The 16438-nt window shown below is 39.0% G+C and overlaps 1 protein-coding gene and 1 pseudogene across 6 annotated transcripts in view; one reads left to right on the plus strand and one right to left on the minus strand.

Annotated features, from left to right (window-relative positions):
* Positions 1–16438, plus strand: part of FBXO34 (F-box protein 34) — an 84554-nt gene that overhangs the window by 44783 nt on the left and 23333 nt on the right. Inside the window, exon 1 of one of the 6 annotated variants that reach the window (XM_046010083.1) lies at positions 7919–8022. The exons of the other annotated variants lie outside the window; for them this stretch is intronic. The gene's annotated coding sequence lies outside the window, so the exon portion shown is untranslated. Of the gene's footprint in view, positions 1–7918; positions 8023–16438 lie in introns of those variants that run through there. 6 annotated transcript variants of the gene reach the window in all.
* On the minus strand, positions 8815–8963 carry LOC123945272 (annotated as a pseudogene).

Genomic DNA, 16438 nt, shown 5'->3' on the forward strand with positions numbered 1-16438 from the left:
AGTAGGTATTAAATCAGATGACCTGCCATTAGGTTTTTATGTGGATGTGTGGGGGCGTAAGGAAACACATAGTGCAGTATCAGGTCACATAGTTTGGTTTGAGAAGAATTGGGATAATAGTACTTAATCATCCTAGGTCTATAGCGATTCCGGTTGTCCTTCAGTGGCTGATCTGGTGACCTGGTCACCTAATCCACTCTGAAGCAGGCAGGCATTGGTTGCTCCATCATTTAGTGAGTCTTCTAATCTTAAGACTCTGTCTCTACTTGTAACCTCTTCTGTTCAAAATCAGTGCCCTTTCCCCACATTAGATTTGATGTGTTTCGGTTGGTTGGACTCTCCTTTCCTTTAATTTAATACCAGGCTACTTCATAGTCCATTAAGATACCCCCTTGTCTACTGATGGCTACCTTTGGAGAAGGTCAGAGTAAGAATGTCATAGGGTACCAGGGTAGTCGCTCAAGTAAAAACAATTGCCTGTAATCTCTAAGAAAGAGAATGTGGGCCACTCTAGCATTTAAGATACCTGAAAGGTTTTTGCTGTGGATAAAAAGAATAAATATGTAACAGGATATAAGTGTACAGCAGTATCCAATTGCTAAATTAAGCATTTCTGGGGCGCCTGGGTGGTTCAGTTGGTTAAGTGTCTGTCTTTGGCTCAGGTTATGATCCCAGGGTCCTGGGGTCCAGCCCTGCTTTGGGCTCCTTGGTCAGCGGAAGCCTGCTTCTCTCTTCCCCTGCCCCTCCACCCCGCCTGTGCTTGCTCCCTCCCTGTCTTGCTCATTCTCTCAAATAATTAAAATCTTAAAAAAAAAACCAAACCCAAAACATTTCCGCAAAAAGGGCTTCTGGCAACCACTGCTTATTGCTCCTTTTTCTTGTCTCTACTTTCCTCACCACCTTTTGTGTTTTAATTAGAGGGTTTTGTTTTTGGTTTATAAATCCAGGTCAGACTCTTCATATGTCCTTATGGCTTTTTCTTTTTGTTTGGTTGGATTTTAAAAAATCATTTGTAATTTCTGGTGATCTCCTTCCTGGGAAGAAATGCATCTCTTTCTCAGGATTGGTTGAAAGGATTAGGTTAGGTTTTTTTCCCATATGATTATGTGCTCAGGACCAAAATTCTATGGAAAGCCTGAAAAGCTTTTTATCTGTGTTTTGAACTTTATTCACTTAAAAAAAACTTACAGGGGCACCTGGGTGGCTCAGTGGGTTAAAGCCTCTGCCTTCGGCTCAGGTCATGATCCCAGGGTCCTGGGATCGAGCCCCACATCGAGCCCCACATCGGCTCTCTGCTCCGCAGGGAGCCTGCTTCCTCCTCTCTCTCTGCCTGCCTCTCTGCCTGTTGTGATTTCTCTCTGTCAAATATATATTTAAAAAAAATAAAATAAGAAAAATAAAAAAACTTACATGAGTCTATTAAATCATCATCACGTTTTTAACAAATCACCGTAGGTGAAAACAATAGAATACTGTGAAATTGGGACTGTCTTGAGATATTTAGGTCCTGTGACTGGCATGCATACCATACTTACCATACCATAAATGCAAGTCCTCAGAAATGGACTTGCATTTACCTTGGTGTTGCCCACATCATGCATGTGAAATAAGAAATCTATAAATGAGGGACCTTGTCTGCATGGTTTGGGGAGAATTATGGTAGCACTGTGGTAGATTTAAGAAAAGCTCACTCGGGGGGGCACCTGGGTGGCTCAGTGGGTTGGAGCCTCTGCCTTCAGCTCAGGTCATGATCCCAGAGACCCGGGATCGAGCCCCGCATCGGGCTCTCTGCTCAGCGGAGAGCCTGCTTTCCTCCTCTCTCTCTGCCTGTCTCTCTGCCTACTTGTAATCTCTGTCTGTTAAATAAATAAATAAAAAAAATCTTAAAAAAAAGAAAAAAGGAAAGCTCACTCGGGCAGTAGGCTTTGTCAAAATGACAGTGATTGTCTGCTGACCAGCAACCTCAGAAGAGCTCCTTTTCTCAGCTGTAGATGGTAAAGCAGTGAGCCTTAGGGTATAACCGAGTTGCTGCCACACTGCTCAGATTTTGAAATGTCCTAAGCCAAGTGGTAGGGTGAACTTTTCACCAAATTTATCAGCAGTTTCTTTTTTCTGCCTCCTTTCACTTAGGGGACATTTAAGTAAGTTTTAAGATGAGAAAGTTTTAAAAATTTTTATGTACAGTCATAGTCTTTATTAAAACTTGTTAAAACTGGCTTGCTGTTGTTGAAATAGCAGATGGCTGTGATAAAATGGGAACACGTCTAAAAAGAAACCAATGCAGATTAAGGCATAATTAAAAATATCTTTTATATGATTCACTAAAATGTTTTTCTTTAGGGCTGTTAATATTGTGTCCTCTTTTTATTCATCTTTGACAAAACCAAAGAATTTTTAAAAGGACGGAAAATGACTAGTGAAGGCTTTGAAATCTATTCTTTTAGAGATTTTTAGGACTTGGACTTTCCAAAGTTAAAGAATCTTGAAAATAAGACAGTTACTTGTAAGAGCAAAGCTGATACTGTTTTTTTTTTTTTTGTTTGTTTGTTTGTTTGTTTGCTTTTTTTCTTCAGTGAGTTGTCAAAATATGGGTTATACTTATCAGGAATACTTGGTCCTCTTGTAATACAAGGAATATCAGAAGGATATTATCCACAGATGTCTTAAAATGACAAAAGTTTTACATACATCCCTCACTTCTCCTCCCACTAAAAAAAAGAATAGGTATTTCCTTTGCACCATTGCCCAAAGTAGGTATATATGATCTTTTGGAGGGATAACTTGTGACATTTCTAACTGGTCCCAATGCTTAGCTGAGTGCCAAGACCCAGTAGGTGTTTAACATTCGTTGAATGAAATGAATCAATACTGATTCCAAACTGGTGTATCTTCTATCCATTCTCTATAAAGCTGCTCCAGGGATCTGTCAAAAATACTGAACCAACCATGCTACTTCTCCTTAAAAATCCTTTAGTGTCCCTCAGCTACTTAAAGTTTGCCTCTCAGACTTTTTTCCTTCTTAAATTGTTTTTGGTATTATAAAATTAATATAGATACTGTGGTCAGAAACCCAAATATTGAAAATAGATTTAAAAAAAAAAAGTCCCTAACTCTCCTCCCAGCTGATCAGTTTGCTGGACATTAATGTATTTTTCTGTGTATTTGCAAATTACATGTAGTCTTTTCAGTTTTGTTTTATACCAATAGTATTATACGAAAATACTGTCCCCTCTTTCCTGCGTCCTTTCCATTGGTTGGGTGAAGTTTTTAATATCATGGAAATTAATTCTTGGTATATATTACAAATACTATTCTCCCAGTCTTTTGTTTATATTTTAACTTTATGGTGTCTTCTCCACAAATAGATATTTAGAATTTGTATTTAGTCAAATATTCAGTATTTTGTGTATTTAAGGAAGGAGGAGTTACTTCCCACTAAGAGTTTAAAATCATTCATATTTGGCAGAATTGGATTTTACTTTTTTTTAAAGTAGGCTCCACTCCGGGCTTGAACTCACAACCCTGAGATGGAGACCTGAGCTGAGAACAAGAATTGGACACTTAACTGACTGAACCACCTAGGCGCCCTTGGATTTTACATTTTACTCATTCTGGCACTTTTAAGTTTTTATGATGAAGTAGGCATCTACCTTTCACTCAGATATCCAGTTTTCTCAGTTTATTCAAACATCCTACTTTAATCATTTAGAATATTGTTTTCTTGAACTATTTATTTCTGATCTCTTTCCATGCTGTTTTGATTACTCTAGTTTTTATGTATGTTTTGGGAATTTTATTTTTCCCACCACAAATCTTATTGACTGTTTTCTTTTTTAATTTAGATATAAATTCCATGCCATAAGATTCGCCTTTTAAGAGTATACAGTTCACTGGTGTTTAGTATAGTCACAAAGTTGTGCAACCATCACCTAATTTTCATAACTCCTTAGAAGAAACTTCATACCTGTCACTCCCCACCCTCTGACCCCTTGCCCCCACTCTCCAACAAGCCCCTAGGCAACCATTAATTTACTTTCTGTCTCTAGGTTTGCCTATTCTGGACATTTCCTGTGTATGGATTGTAAAATATGGGCTCTTTTGTGTCTGGATTCTTTCACTCAACACTTTTCAAAGTTCATCCATGTTGTAGTATTGTCATGTGCATACTGTGAAGGTGCACTCAGAAGTTGTGTCTTTTCACAATGTCAGCTTCATTCACTCATGAAGCAGGGTTAACATAATTATAAAGCGGGTTCAGGATTCCAAACTCAATGACATTTCATCACGTGATTCACTTGGCTTCTTACAGGGCACACAAAGCAGAACACAAGTCACACAACAAACATGATAACACAGGGGGCAGGGAGTTAACAAACCAAATGAGAAGTCTGCCTGAGCAGTCAGTCTATGAGCCCACAGTTGAGGTAAGTAAGGCCTCTGTCCTGTCTGGGTCAGCCCTTGGCACTTACTGCTTACTGTGTTCAAGGAGTGGATGATCTCAGTTTGGAGGTCAGTCAGGCAGAGCCTTTGGTGGTAAATGCCCTTTTTAAGTGATCGGACATAGAAGGGTCATTGTCTGAAGAATCTGACAGTTTGCTGCAAAAATTCTCTCTTTTTAAAGGGATTTAATCTATTTTGGACCCTACAGATCTCCTCTGCTTCTGCTCGTTATCAGTTCTGGGGTGTTGTTAACTGGTACTCATTGGTGATACCTCATAGCTAAAATACCTTTCTCCTGAGGGGTGGGCAGAGGGAGAGAGAGAGAATCTCAAGCAGACTCCCTGCTGAATGCAGAACCCGACACGGGCCTTGCTCTCATGACCCTGAGATCATGACCTGAGCCAAAACCAAGAGTTGGACGCTTAAATGACTGAGCCACCCAGGTGCTCCCTTCTTGCTCTCTACAAGTGCTTGTACCATCACTTCATTAATCTGTTGTATGCATATACCATAGTTTATCCAGTCGTCCACTGATGGACATCTGGTTTGTTTTCACCTTTCACTTTTTACCTGTTTTAAATAGTGCTGCTATAAAATTTGTGTACAACTGTTTGAGTGTCTTATCTTCAGTTCTTTGGAGGTATATCCCTAGGAATAGAGTTGTTGGGACGTGGTAATTCTTTGTTTAGTGTTTTTTGTTTGATTTTATATTTTGATCTTTTGTCTGGTAAGTTTTTGAGCTATTAGACCAAGTAATATTTAATTTGATTTTTAACAGGAAAACCCCATAACCTGTAGTTTGCAAATAAGGAGAGATTTTTGTCTCTTCCCTTTGAATATTTTGGTTCTTGTTTTTTGGTAATGTGCTGGCTGGCATCTTTGTTTTGTTCCTGGCTATAGGATGGGAATCTTTTTAATATTTTGCTGTTGGGTATGCTGTGTTCTATAAATTTATGTTAGTTTCCTTTTATTAAGGTCAAGTTTTCCTGTTTGGTAAGAATTTTTTGAAAATCAGGAATAGGCACTGAACATTGTTTCCTTTTAGGAATTTATTGCACTGTGGCATCTGTCCTTCAAACTGCTAATGTTTCAGGAGCATTGGGCTTGAACTACTTGGTTGATATCTGGTTGAGTGGATTTTTCTTCACTTCCAGGCTGATGGTTGTTACACATACAGAAAACTCATTGTAGGAGACTATTAGGAGACTAATGCAAGTGAGAAAACTAATGTGTTTTGTGTATGTGTGACCAGTCTGAAAACCAATCTATGAACCTCCGTTCTGGAAAATTTGTAGTGGGGCAAGTTCAGCAATGGTATAGAGCTATTCATGTTAGAATATAGTCCAACATGTTTATTACCTTCAGTCCATTTATTTCTTTCATTTTTTCCTGTAAACTAAACAATTTTAAATCTTGTTGTTCAGAATCAAGAAACACACTCCTTTTAAGTGTTTATAAATATATTCCATAATTGGTTCTACTGCTCCTCTCACCTTGTTCCTGATAAAAAACAAAGCTACAAAATGCTTTGTATTTTAAGCAAGTGGCAAATTGTTTCTGTTCATAGGGTGCTCATCACCATAGTAACAAGAAGCCAACTCAATTTTGAAGTGGGGCAGGATGCTGGTCCATTGCTTTTCAGAAGGACCTAAGACAATCCAAATACCTTTTTGTAGATTAGACAACAGGCCTGCTCAAGGTGTGTCTAAATATCTTCAGCAAACATAAGTCACAGATGAAATAGTTTGTAGAGGAAGTAAAGTCCCCACTTAAGGTTCTGTCACATTCCAAAGACTCCAAAACAAATCTAGATGGGCTTACTTTCTGCCTGAAAATTATCAAGTAGCTTCCTCTTAAGGCTCATTAATTCACCCCTCACCTCCATGTCATACATGTTGAAGACAGCTGGCAGGGAAGATCATGGGGACTTAGGGAATTAAATGAGGCAAAGGTAAAAAATGAGTTTTAGATTAGCCGAAATTGTGTGGGCAAGGGTCACAGATGTAATCTTTGATTTAATTTTCGTGGTTAGATTTTGAATTGCCTTGTGTTAGATCTTGCTATGGAGCAAGGTTGTTTGGGATCTAAATCTCAGAGATTTTCCTTAAATGTGTTTAAAGCTGTATTTAAAGCTTAGTTCTGGGGAGAGGGTTGGTGGAGAGAGAAAAAGAATAGATGAGGATTTGAGATTTGTTGCCTGAAACATCTACCATGACTTTTGGAGGGTGTCAGAAAATAAAACCAAATTTTCAGGTAGCTAGTAAAATATAGAGGGCTATCTAATCCTTTAGATTATAAATAGAATTAGAGAGTTCAGGTAAATCAAAATATGATCTATTGAAGGGAGTCTGGCTGGTTCAGTTGGTATAGCATGCGACTCTCGATCTTTGGGGTTATGAGTTTGAGCTCCATGTTGGATGTAGAGATTACTTAAGGATAAAATCTTAAAAAAAAAAAAATCCATTTTGGACTAGCCAAATAATATGGATAGTGATGGCAAATAAAGCATTTTTAAAAAGTAAACCACTGCACCCATCATGGGGCTCGACATCTTGACTCCAAGGTCAACAATCACATGCTCTACTGACTGAGCCAGTCAGGTGCCCCCTAAAAAAGCGTAAGTTTAATAAATTACTATCAGGAAAACAGGCAAGTTTGACATTCAGGATCGAAACACTCCCACTTACACAAACTCTGGGGACATTTTGACGTTTAGAACATTGAAGTTCTCTTGAAACAATTGGGGTGATTTTTATTCAACAAGTTTTGTCTGTAATATACTCTTTCAGACCTCGTAAAGCAGTGAACAGAAGTCTTCTTGAGCTGATGTTCAGTCAGAGGAAGATGCACCAACATGGATACATGTCAGGAGGGAGGGAGCAATTGTTGCAGAGAATGTAAAGAAAGGATAAAAGGAATAGGAATGTGGGGACTAGCACTCCTTTATGTGGATAGTCAAGGGGTGCCTCGCTGAGAAGATGACACTTGAGCAGAAAGATGGAAATAGTGATACAGTAAATACCTGGGTGTTAAAAGACAAAATTCATCTGAATAAATTTGAAGAGCTAATTGGCTTCATTAAGTGATTCATGAATCTGCAGCATCCCACCTAGCACGTAAAGGAGAGCTCCAAGGATATGTACAAAATGGAAGGTTTTTATGGGAAGAAGGGTGGAGCAAGAAGGTTATTAGAAAAAAAAAAAAAGGTTTTGGGCTAGATCCCCTTCCCTTAAAGGGAAGGGCAAGGGGTCTGATTATGCTGATTACTCCATCTTCCACTGGGGTATGGAGTGGGTCATTGTGACAAATTACTTCATTTCTGCTAATCAGAAAATTCCTGACTGACCGGTTAAGACTGCATTTCTAGGGGAGGTGATACTGCAATTAGGTCAGGTATTACTTCATTTGGTGACTTCGCCAAATGATGCCATTTTGGGCCTGTGGTTTTATTTTTAATAGGAGTGTGGTACAGAAGAAAATGATAGATGGAATTTCCCTTTTCCTTTGTGGGATTACACTGGATGCTGAGTTTGAGAGTGGACCATATGGAAAGCAGGAGTAGAATTGAGAGAACTAGTGCAGGTAAGAAACCGTGGCTTAGAACAGAATGGTAGTGGAGGTGGTGGCTGGTACAAGTTGACCCTTGAACAACATGGGTTTGAACTGCATGGGTCTGCTTATCTGTGCATTTTTTATAGTACAGGACTGTAGATGTATTTTCCTTATGATTTTCCTAATTTCTTTTCTCTAGCTTTATTCTAAGAATACAGTATGTAATACATACACAAAATATGTGTTAAACAGCTGTTTGTTATTGGTAAGGCTTCTGGTCAATAGTAAGCTGCTAAGTTTTGGAAGAGTCAAAAGTTATACTTAGGGGGCGCCTGGGTAGCTCAGTGGATTAAGCCGCTGCCTTCGGCTCAGGTCATGATCTCAGGGTCCTGGGATCGAGCCCTGCATCGGGGCTCTCTGCTCCGCAGGGAGCCTGCTTCCTCCTGCCTCTCTGCCTACTTGTGATCTCTCTCTCTGTCAAATAAATAAATAAAATCTTTAAAAAAAAAAAAGTTATACTTAGATTTTTGACTGCATAGAGGTGGGGAGGTTGTCTGTGCCCCTAATCTCCTTCATTGTTAAAGGGTCAGCTGTAGTTGGAGTCTGAGTATATTTTAGAAGGAAGAGCCAACGGGAATACCAGGTGTGGTTTGTGAAAGAAAAATGCGGTCAGGGATGACTCAAGGATTTTGGCTTTGGAAATTGGAAAAATTGGAAAAATAGGGTTGCTGTTTACCAAAATGGGGAGGACTGAGGAAAGATGGTGGTGGAATGTGTGCAGGGAATCAGGATTTTGATTTTGGACATGCCGAGTTTGAGACATCCAGGTGGAGATTTAATAGTTAGGATACAAACCTGGAGGCCTGGCCTCTTGGGCTGGCCCCTTGGTGCACATATAGGTTGTATTTAATTAGCAATAATCGCGCCTCGGATAAACCTCATTGGCTACGATACTGCCACTGCGCAAAGCTACATATAGGTTGTATTTAGAGCCATTAGATTGGATGGAACACTTTGCCAGTTTCTGATTTGTCAGAGGAGCCCTGGGACATCTCAGTGAATTCACATGTGTTGCCGCAAAGTATTCTAAAATTTCCAAGAAAACAGTATGGATGGTGTGTAGACTTGACATTTATTTAAAAAATTTTTTAAAAAGATGTTTGACGTGTGTGCTTGTGTTTTTTATATTTCTGTATTTCTATATAAGCTGAGTGCCATTTTTAAAAAAGATTTTATTTACTTATTTGAGAGAGCGAGCGAGCACAAGTGAGGGGAGGGGCGGAGGGAGAAGGAGAAACAGACTTCCTACTGATCAGGGAGCCCAGTGTGGGGCTTGATCCCAGTAGCCCCCAGATCATGACGTGAGCTGAAGTCAGATGCCTAACCGACTGGCCACCCAGGTGTACCCTCTGAGTGCAGTTTTGAATGTACTTAGTGTTTCTAATAAAAGCAAACACAAAATTCACATTTTATTAAAATTGTTCCCCAATCAATCAATCCCATATGGGGAACTGATTGTACTTAATTAGAGATTCTGGGAGGGTGGGGTAGAGAATTTGCCCTGAAAACTATAGAGAATCACTGCATGGCGGCCCAGGAAAGGGCTGTTGGAGATTTGTGCAAAATGTCTTTAAAAAGCAGTTTATTTCTAAAATTGATGCATATTTTGAATTTTTCTCTCATATTCTCTTCCCATTCTTAACGTTAGAAATGTTTTTAAAATTAATTCCATGGAATAACTTTTACTGCAAGAATGAATGCTCCAGTATGTTCTTCTCTTTAAAGTCAGTATATTATTCAGTTTTGAAATGCGAAGACTCAAAATTTGGGAGAGATGGATGATAATGGATGTAGTCAGGCATCTTTAGAAGGAACGTTGATCTAGGGGTACCTAGGTGGCTTGGTCGGTCAAGTGTCCAAACTCGTGGTTTTGGCTTAGGTCATGATCTCAGCCCCATTGGGCTGTGTGCTTGAGATTCTCTTTCTCCCTTTCCACTGCCTCTCCTGTCCCCTCGCTCTCAAATAAATAAATCTTAAAAAAAAAAAAAAAGGAAAGAACATGGTCTAGTTAAGTTAGCAGCTGAAGAGATTTAGAACAAGGGAATTAGCTCAAGCTCAGAAGATTATGAATACCTAGGAAGTTAAAATCCATTTGGCTGTATTACTAGAAAGTATTTAATAAACCGAAGTTGAGGGGCGCCTGGGTGGCTCAGTGGGTTAAAGCCTCTGCTTTCGGCTCAGGTCATGATTCCAGGGTCCTGGGATCGAGCCCCGTGTCGGGCTCTCTGCTCATCAGGGAGCCTGCTTCCTCCTCTCTCTCTCTGCCTGCGTCTCTGCCTATAGTGATCTCTATCAAATAAATAAATAAAATCTTAAGAAAAAAAAAAACCCGAAGTTGATTAGGCTTTAAGGAGGAGCTTAAAAAAATTGCAAGCTATGCTTGTTCTGCCTTTAGGAAGGGATGGGGGTCCTGAATTTTCTTGTGTTGAGGAAGTTCTTTTTAAAAATTTTTTTAAGATTTTATTTGTGAGAGAGAGACAGGTGAGAGCACAAACAGAGGGAGGAGCAGGCAGAGGGAGAAGCAGACTCCCTACTGAGCAAGGAGATGGATGCGGGACTCATCCCACCTGGGATCCTGACCTGAGCTGAAGACAGACACCTGACTGACTACCCAGGCATCCCAAGTTCTTTGGTTCTTAAGGGGGTATAATTAGTCATGAGTCAAAAACTGTATGTACATCAGGATTCATCATAACTTGGTTGAATTATTCCTTAGGTTATTTTTCTTTCTTTGCTTTTTTCACTTGTAACCCAAATCTTCTGATTTAATAATATTGGTACCAGGAGAGGAGACAAATATGGAGGACTCAGGTACTCCAATTTCTGAAATTGGAATTTTGATCCCCACTATGACCTAATAAATCTACACTAATTTTTAGTATAAGCTAGCCTTTAGAGCCTTGTCAGCTCAAGAGTTCAGTGATAAAAGTGGGTTTTCTGGTCCTGTATGAAGACATGGCTAGATGGTCATCTCATGGTTCTTTGATAGATAATCCCCAGAGTAAGGAGTGTTCTGTTCAGGAAACCAAATAAACATTACACTTTCTTTGTTTTTGTTTTCTTTTGGGCATGAAATAACAAGATTGGATGATTTTAAAGGATGTTTAACCAAGTTTTAAATTTCTTGATGCCTTTGAATCACTCCCTTTCTAAAATTTTAATAGAATTCTATTCAATATTATTTTGCATAGTCACTGAATTTTTCTGTTACTGGATTTGTGGGATATGGGTAGAAATGTGATAGTGGAATAGGATTAAAATACCTGTGCAACTTTTATTTAGAAAAGGCATTTTGGGACTTAAGTCTTTGTTTACGACCAAAAAGAAAATTTTACAATAATTTGATTTTTCTGATAAAATTTGCCCTTGAGCCTTCCCATTTCCTTTTTTCTAGGGCCATGCTAGGGAAAATTTTAATTTTAATACTGCTTTTTTTTTTTTTAACCTTATAGCTAGCCTTTATTTTCCTGTTACATTCAAAGATAATGCTTTTCCTGTTTGATTTGCCTGGTTTTTGTTCCTCTACTGATATTTCTCTTTCCCCTTGCCATCTTCCCGAATAGGAACCTGTAGAAGGCACTTATCTGTAGTTTTGATTTGTATGTTTCCTGTAATCATGCAAGAAATTTAGAGCTGAGTTGTATCAGATAGCTATGATATCAGTCTTCTCTTTCCATCAAATTTAGTTTTGTGTTTAAAACTTAGGAAATACTGTACTCGTATGCTAACAGTTAGTGGCCTAAAGAATAATGTCTTGATTTTTAATGTGATTCCTAGGTGTTCTTCCTTTCCCTTATATTGTCTCAAATCTCTTTGAAGTTTTTTTGTGTCTCTTCATAAATCTTCTAAAATTTGTTTCAAATCTATAGAGTATTTCAGGAACGGTGTGAGCACACACCAGGTTTGAATTCAGTTCCAAAAGAGACCTTGCTTAATGTGCCATTTTGTTTCTATTTTACTGATATTTTTTTTTAAGATTTTATTTATTTATTTGACAGAGAGCGAGATCACAAGTAGGCAGAGAGGTGGGGGGAAGCAGGCTCCCTGCTGAGCAGAGAGCCCCATGCGGGGCTCGATCCCAGGACCCTGGGATCAGACCTGAGCCAGAGGATAAGGTTTCAACCCACTGAGCCACCCAGGTGCCCCTATACTGATGTTCTTATTCCATTTCTAGATTTGTCATGTAAATGACACTTGTATTCTTCCTAATGAGTCCCTATTTGTTTTGTTTTGTTTTTAAAGATTTTATTTATTTGACAGAGAGAGATTACAAGTAAGCAGAGTGGCAGGCAGAGAGAGAGTGGGAAACAAGCTCCCTGCTGAGCAGAGAGCCCGATGCGGGGCTCGATCCCAGGACCCTGAGATCATGACCTGAGCTGAAGGCAGAGGCTTAACTCACTGAGCCACCCAGGTGCCCCCCTAATGAGTCCCTATTTATTAAGAATTTTTTTTTTCACTTCATTATATGGTTGACTGTAAAATAGCTTTCCGAAATCTTTTGCATTAAATATATTATTTATGTATGATACATATGCTCAGTACTTCCTTTTCTTTCCTAAAGAGTTTTTATGTACATATGCTTTACTAGTTTATCTTCGAGCTAGAACATTTATATAATGAGGATGAGAATTTTTATATTTTTTCACTACTTTATTCCTGGTCTTTGGAAGAGTACCTGGTGCATAGTAGGTGCTCAGTAAATAATGAGTGAATGAAAGATTGAATTAGTATCTTAGCTCCCAAACTGAGATTTGAATAGAAGGAGAAATGATTGCTTGAATGTTCAAATTAGAGATTGGAAATTATTTTATTTTATATTATTTTTTAAAAGATTTTATTTATTTATTTGATAGACAGAGATCACAAGTAGGCAGAGAGGCAGGCAGAGAGAGAGGGGGAAGCAGGCTCCCTGTGGAGCAGAGAGCCGGTTGCGGGGCTCGATCCCAGGTCCTGGGAATCATGACCTGAGCCGAAGGCAGAGGCTTTAACCCACTGAGCCACCCAGGCGCCCCTGGAAATTATTTTATACTTGTGATGTGAAATGCAAGAAAACTCACCAACTTCAAGGATTGGTGAAAACTCCCAGGAATAAGAAAGGCCTGATCTCTCTAGGTCCCACAGATATTTGCAATTTTTTTTTTTTTTTTTTTTTTGAAATTAAGTAGGTTCTGTGCCCAACATGTGGCTTGAGCTCATGACCCTGAGATCAATAATTGCATGCTCAGGTTGCCTGGGTGGCTCAGCTGGTTAAGTGTCTGACTTTTCAACTTAGGTCATAAGCTTAGGACACTGAGTCCCACTTTGGGCTCCTTGCACAGCAGGAAGCCTGCTTCTCCTTCTGCCTGCCGCTCCCACTGCTTGTGCGTTCTCTCTCTCTCTCTCTGACAAATAAATAAATCTTAAAAAGAGAGAGAGAGAGAGAATTGCATGCTTTCCTGACTGAGCCAGCCAGGTACCCCAATAGTTGCAGTTTGAGTGCAATGTTAGTGTTACATATTTGAATGAGGGTGGGTTTAGGGTTCTCTACCTTGTGTGTAGTTTTAATCAAATCTCTGTTGCATACACTCATAAATATATTAATAGTTTTTCTTATGCTACTCTCATCTACTCTTGCACTGAATAGTTTCTGATCTGGAGCAGTATTTTGAAAATTTGTCTAATATGTGAATCCCATCCAAAGGAAATTTATTGAAACCCTTTAATATTGATAGAACTTTAAAATTTTTACATTGCATTATTATGTAGTTACTAGTGAACCCTGTATGCTTCTAAATCTTACACAACTGTAAAGAGAAAACAAATACATAGCATATGTAATACTTGAGTATTATTTTGACACTATTTTGAAGTCTGAAAAAACTAAAGTCTGAAAGTTTGAAAAACTAAATTGATTACAGTATGAATGCTGACATTCACTCTGCAAATTCTTCTGTGTTTGTCATATTTTATTTACTTATTTATGTGACAGAGAGAGATCACAAGTAGGCAGAGAGGCAAGAAGAGAGAGAGGGAGAAGCAGGCCTCCCACCAAGCAAAGAGCCCGACGTGGTCCGATCCCCAGATGCCGGAATCATGACCCAAGCCAAAGGCAGAAGCCCAACAACTGAGCCACCCAGGCGCCCCACATATTTTAAAGATACTGTGATAACTCATCTCTACTTTTCTCCTTTGGGTTGCTGCTAAAACCTTTGTTCACATACCGGCTTTCATTTTGCCTTCATTAAATCAGGGTTTCAAGCACATTGGAGTATATCTGTAGGTGTTAAACAATTATTTTCCAATTGAATTCAGGAACTGAAGAAGAATTTCCTGTTTGACTATCCTTGGGTATTTAGTATTTTTCTCACCTATACATTTTACTCAGAGCAAAAGAATTATAGTTAATGTTATTGTCCTGGAGGGCATTGCTATATGAAACACTGAATGAACTGATAGAAAGGGTCTGACTTATGCATGAACCTGGGGTTAGCACTGTCACCTCTCCATTAGATTCCAGTTAGTACAGGTTAGCTTCTGGTTTGCCTCTGGGTCATATTTAGTTCTTTACTAATGACTGTAGAAGGCTTTTTGGATACAAAGCTCTTTCTCAGATTGTCTTTTCCTTTGCTTTCAAAAAGTTGGAGGGAAATGTTTAAAATTAGGTGGGACTGAGTGTCAGTTCCTAAAGTAAGACATGTTACAGAGTATTTTCATAGAGAGAATTTGGTGTGCCTCTTTATTTGAATCTTTTATAACTTAAGATGTAGTGTTTTGAGTTTGTAGTATATTAGAAAATGCTGACCTTTGAAGTTACGGCTACATCACTGCTTGATTTTGAGCAAGTTTCAGTTTCTGGCTTTTATCTTCTCTTCTCACAGTGGTTACAGACTGCAATACAAAAACACTGAAGGTTGTAGGTTTGTGGTGATATGTGGACCATAGTGGGGAAGGCATAAAGAGACTGGGGAGAAAGGAAAGAGGGAGCAGCTGGTACAAAGGACCTAAGATGCAAATGAGGTGAGGAACAGAAAGAGGGCCAGATGAAATGTTTGCAAAAGTGCTTTGTTAGGTACAAAACATTCCTTACAGCTAAGGTGCTGGTATGTTTAGGGAAGATATTTGTTTTCTTTTTCCAGTGGGCTACTCTTTGTTCGCTTGTGAGACTATCTTGCCTAGGGAGTAGGATCCTGCTTTGGGGCTGACAAGAGCTGAACCCATGAGTCACAAATTCAACAGTCTGTGAATTACAATTAGTTATTTATACTAACAGCCTGTTTCTATAAGATTAGCAGTGGGAATAGGCTTATCACTAGAAATTTGGGGGTGAAGGAGTTTTGTATCATTTCTAATTCTTACTGTGTATGGCTTTGTTCTTTGGTATGTATAGTTTTGCCACCTATTAGCCCAGCAATGAAATCTGATCTTGGGTACCAGGTTCTTCTCTGTGGTTTAGTTTGTTAATAATTGAAGTACCTAAAGATTCTGGGTGTGAACTCTGCATACTTTATAATTAATTTAGAACCAGAGAACTTAGGATTTTCTGTGGAAGTAATTAGTAACAAATTGTGGCTTTACAATTAATGTATGTATAACTGTTACACCAAAATAACCCAAACATGATAATAGGGCATAGTTTATGTTTTTAGTGCCCTTTAAAGGTGTAAGTATTTTTATTTTTTATTTTTATTATTATTTTTAAAATTTATTTATTTTGACAGAGAGAGAAGTCACAAGTAGGCAGAGCAGTAAGCAGAGAGAGAGGGGAAAGCAGGCTCCCCGCTGAGCAAAGAGCCCAATGCAGGGCTTGATCCCAGGACCCTGAGATCATGACCTGAGCCGAAGGCAGAGGCTTTAACCCACTGAGCCACCCAGGTGCCCCTAAAGATGAAAGTATTTTTAAACTTCTTGGTGTCCTTATTCTTTCAAGTTTGGGTGTGTAAGAGTCTATTTATCAGAAATATTTTAGCACTAATGTTGGTTTGGCATTTAAAAAAAATCTGTGTGAACATAACCCTAGACAGCTGTGTTTAATATAGTAAAGAATCATGGGAAGACTTTACAGTGTTTCTTGTTGGGACTTAGTGTATGTATATTTTGGTATTTATTTATTTAAGATTTTATTTATTTGACACGGGGGGTGGGGAGCAGGCTCCCCACTGAGCAGAGAGCCCGATGCGGGGCTCCATCCCAGGACTCTGAGATCATGACCTGAGCCGAAGGCGGAGGCTTAACCCACTGAGCCACCTAGGTGCCCCGTATTTTGGTATTTAAAGGATGTGGTTTGGGGCTTTGAAAATGAGAGGGAGGTTGCCTAACTCATACCTGAATGCGTGCATATCTCAGTTCTGTCTTAGAGGTTATTAGCAACATGAAAGTTGTTTGTACTCTGGTGAAACTGACAGTACTA

The sequence above is a fragment of the Meles meles genome, chromosome 6 (genome assembly GCF_922984935.1).
Source record: "Meles meles chromosome 6, mMelMel3.1 paternal haplotype, whole genome shotgun sequence".
Taxonomy (NCBI): domain Eukaryota; kingdom Metazoa; phylum Chordata; class Mammalia; order Carnivora; family Mustelidae; genus Meles; species Meles meles.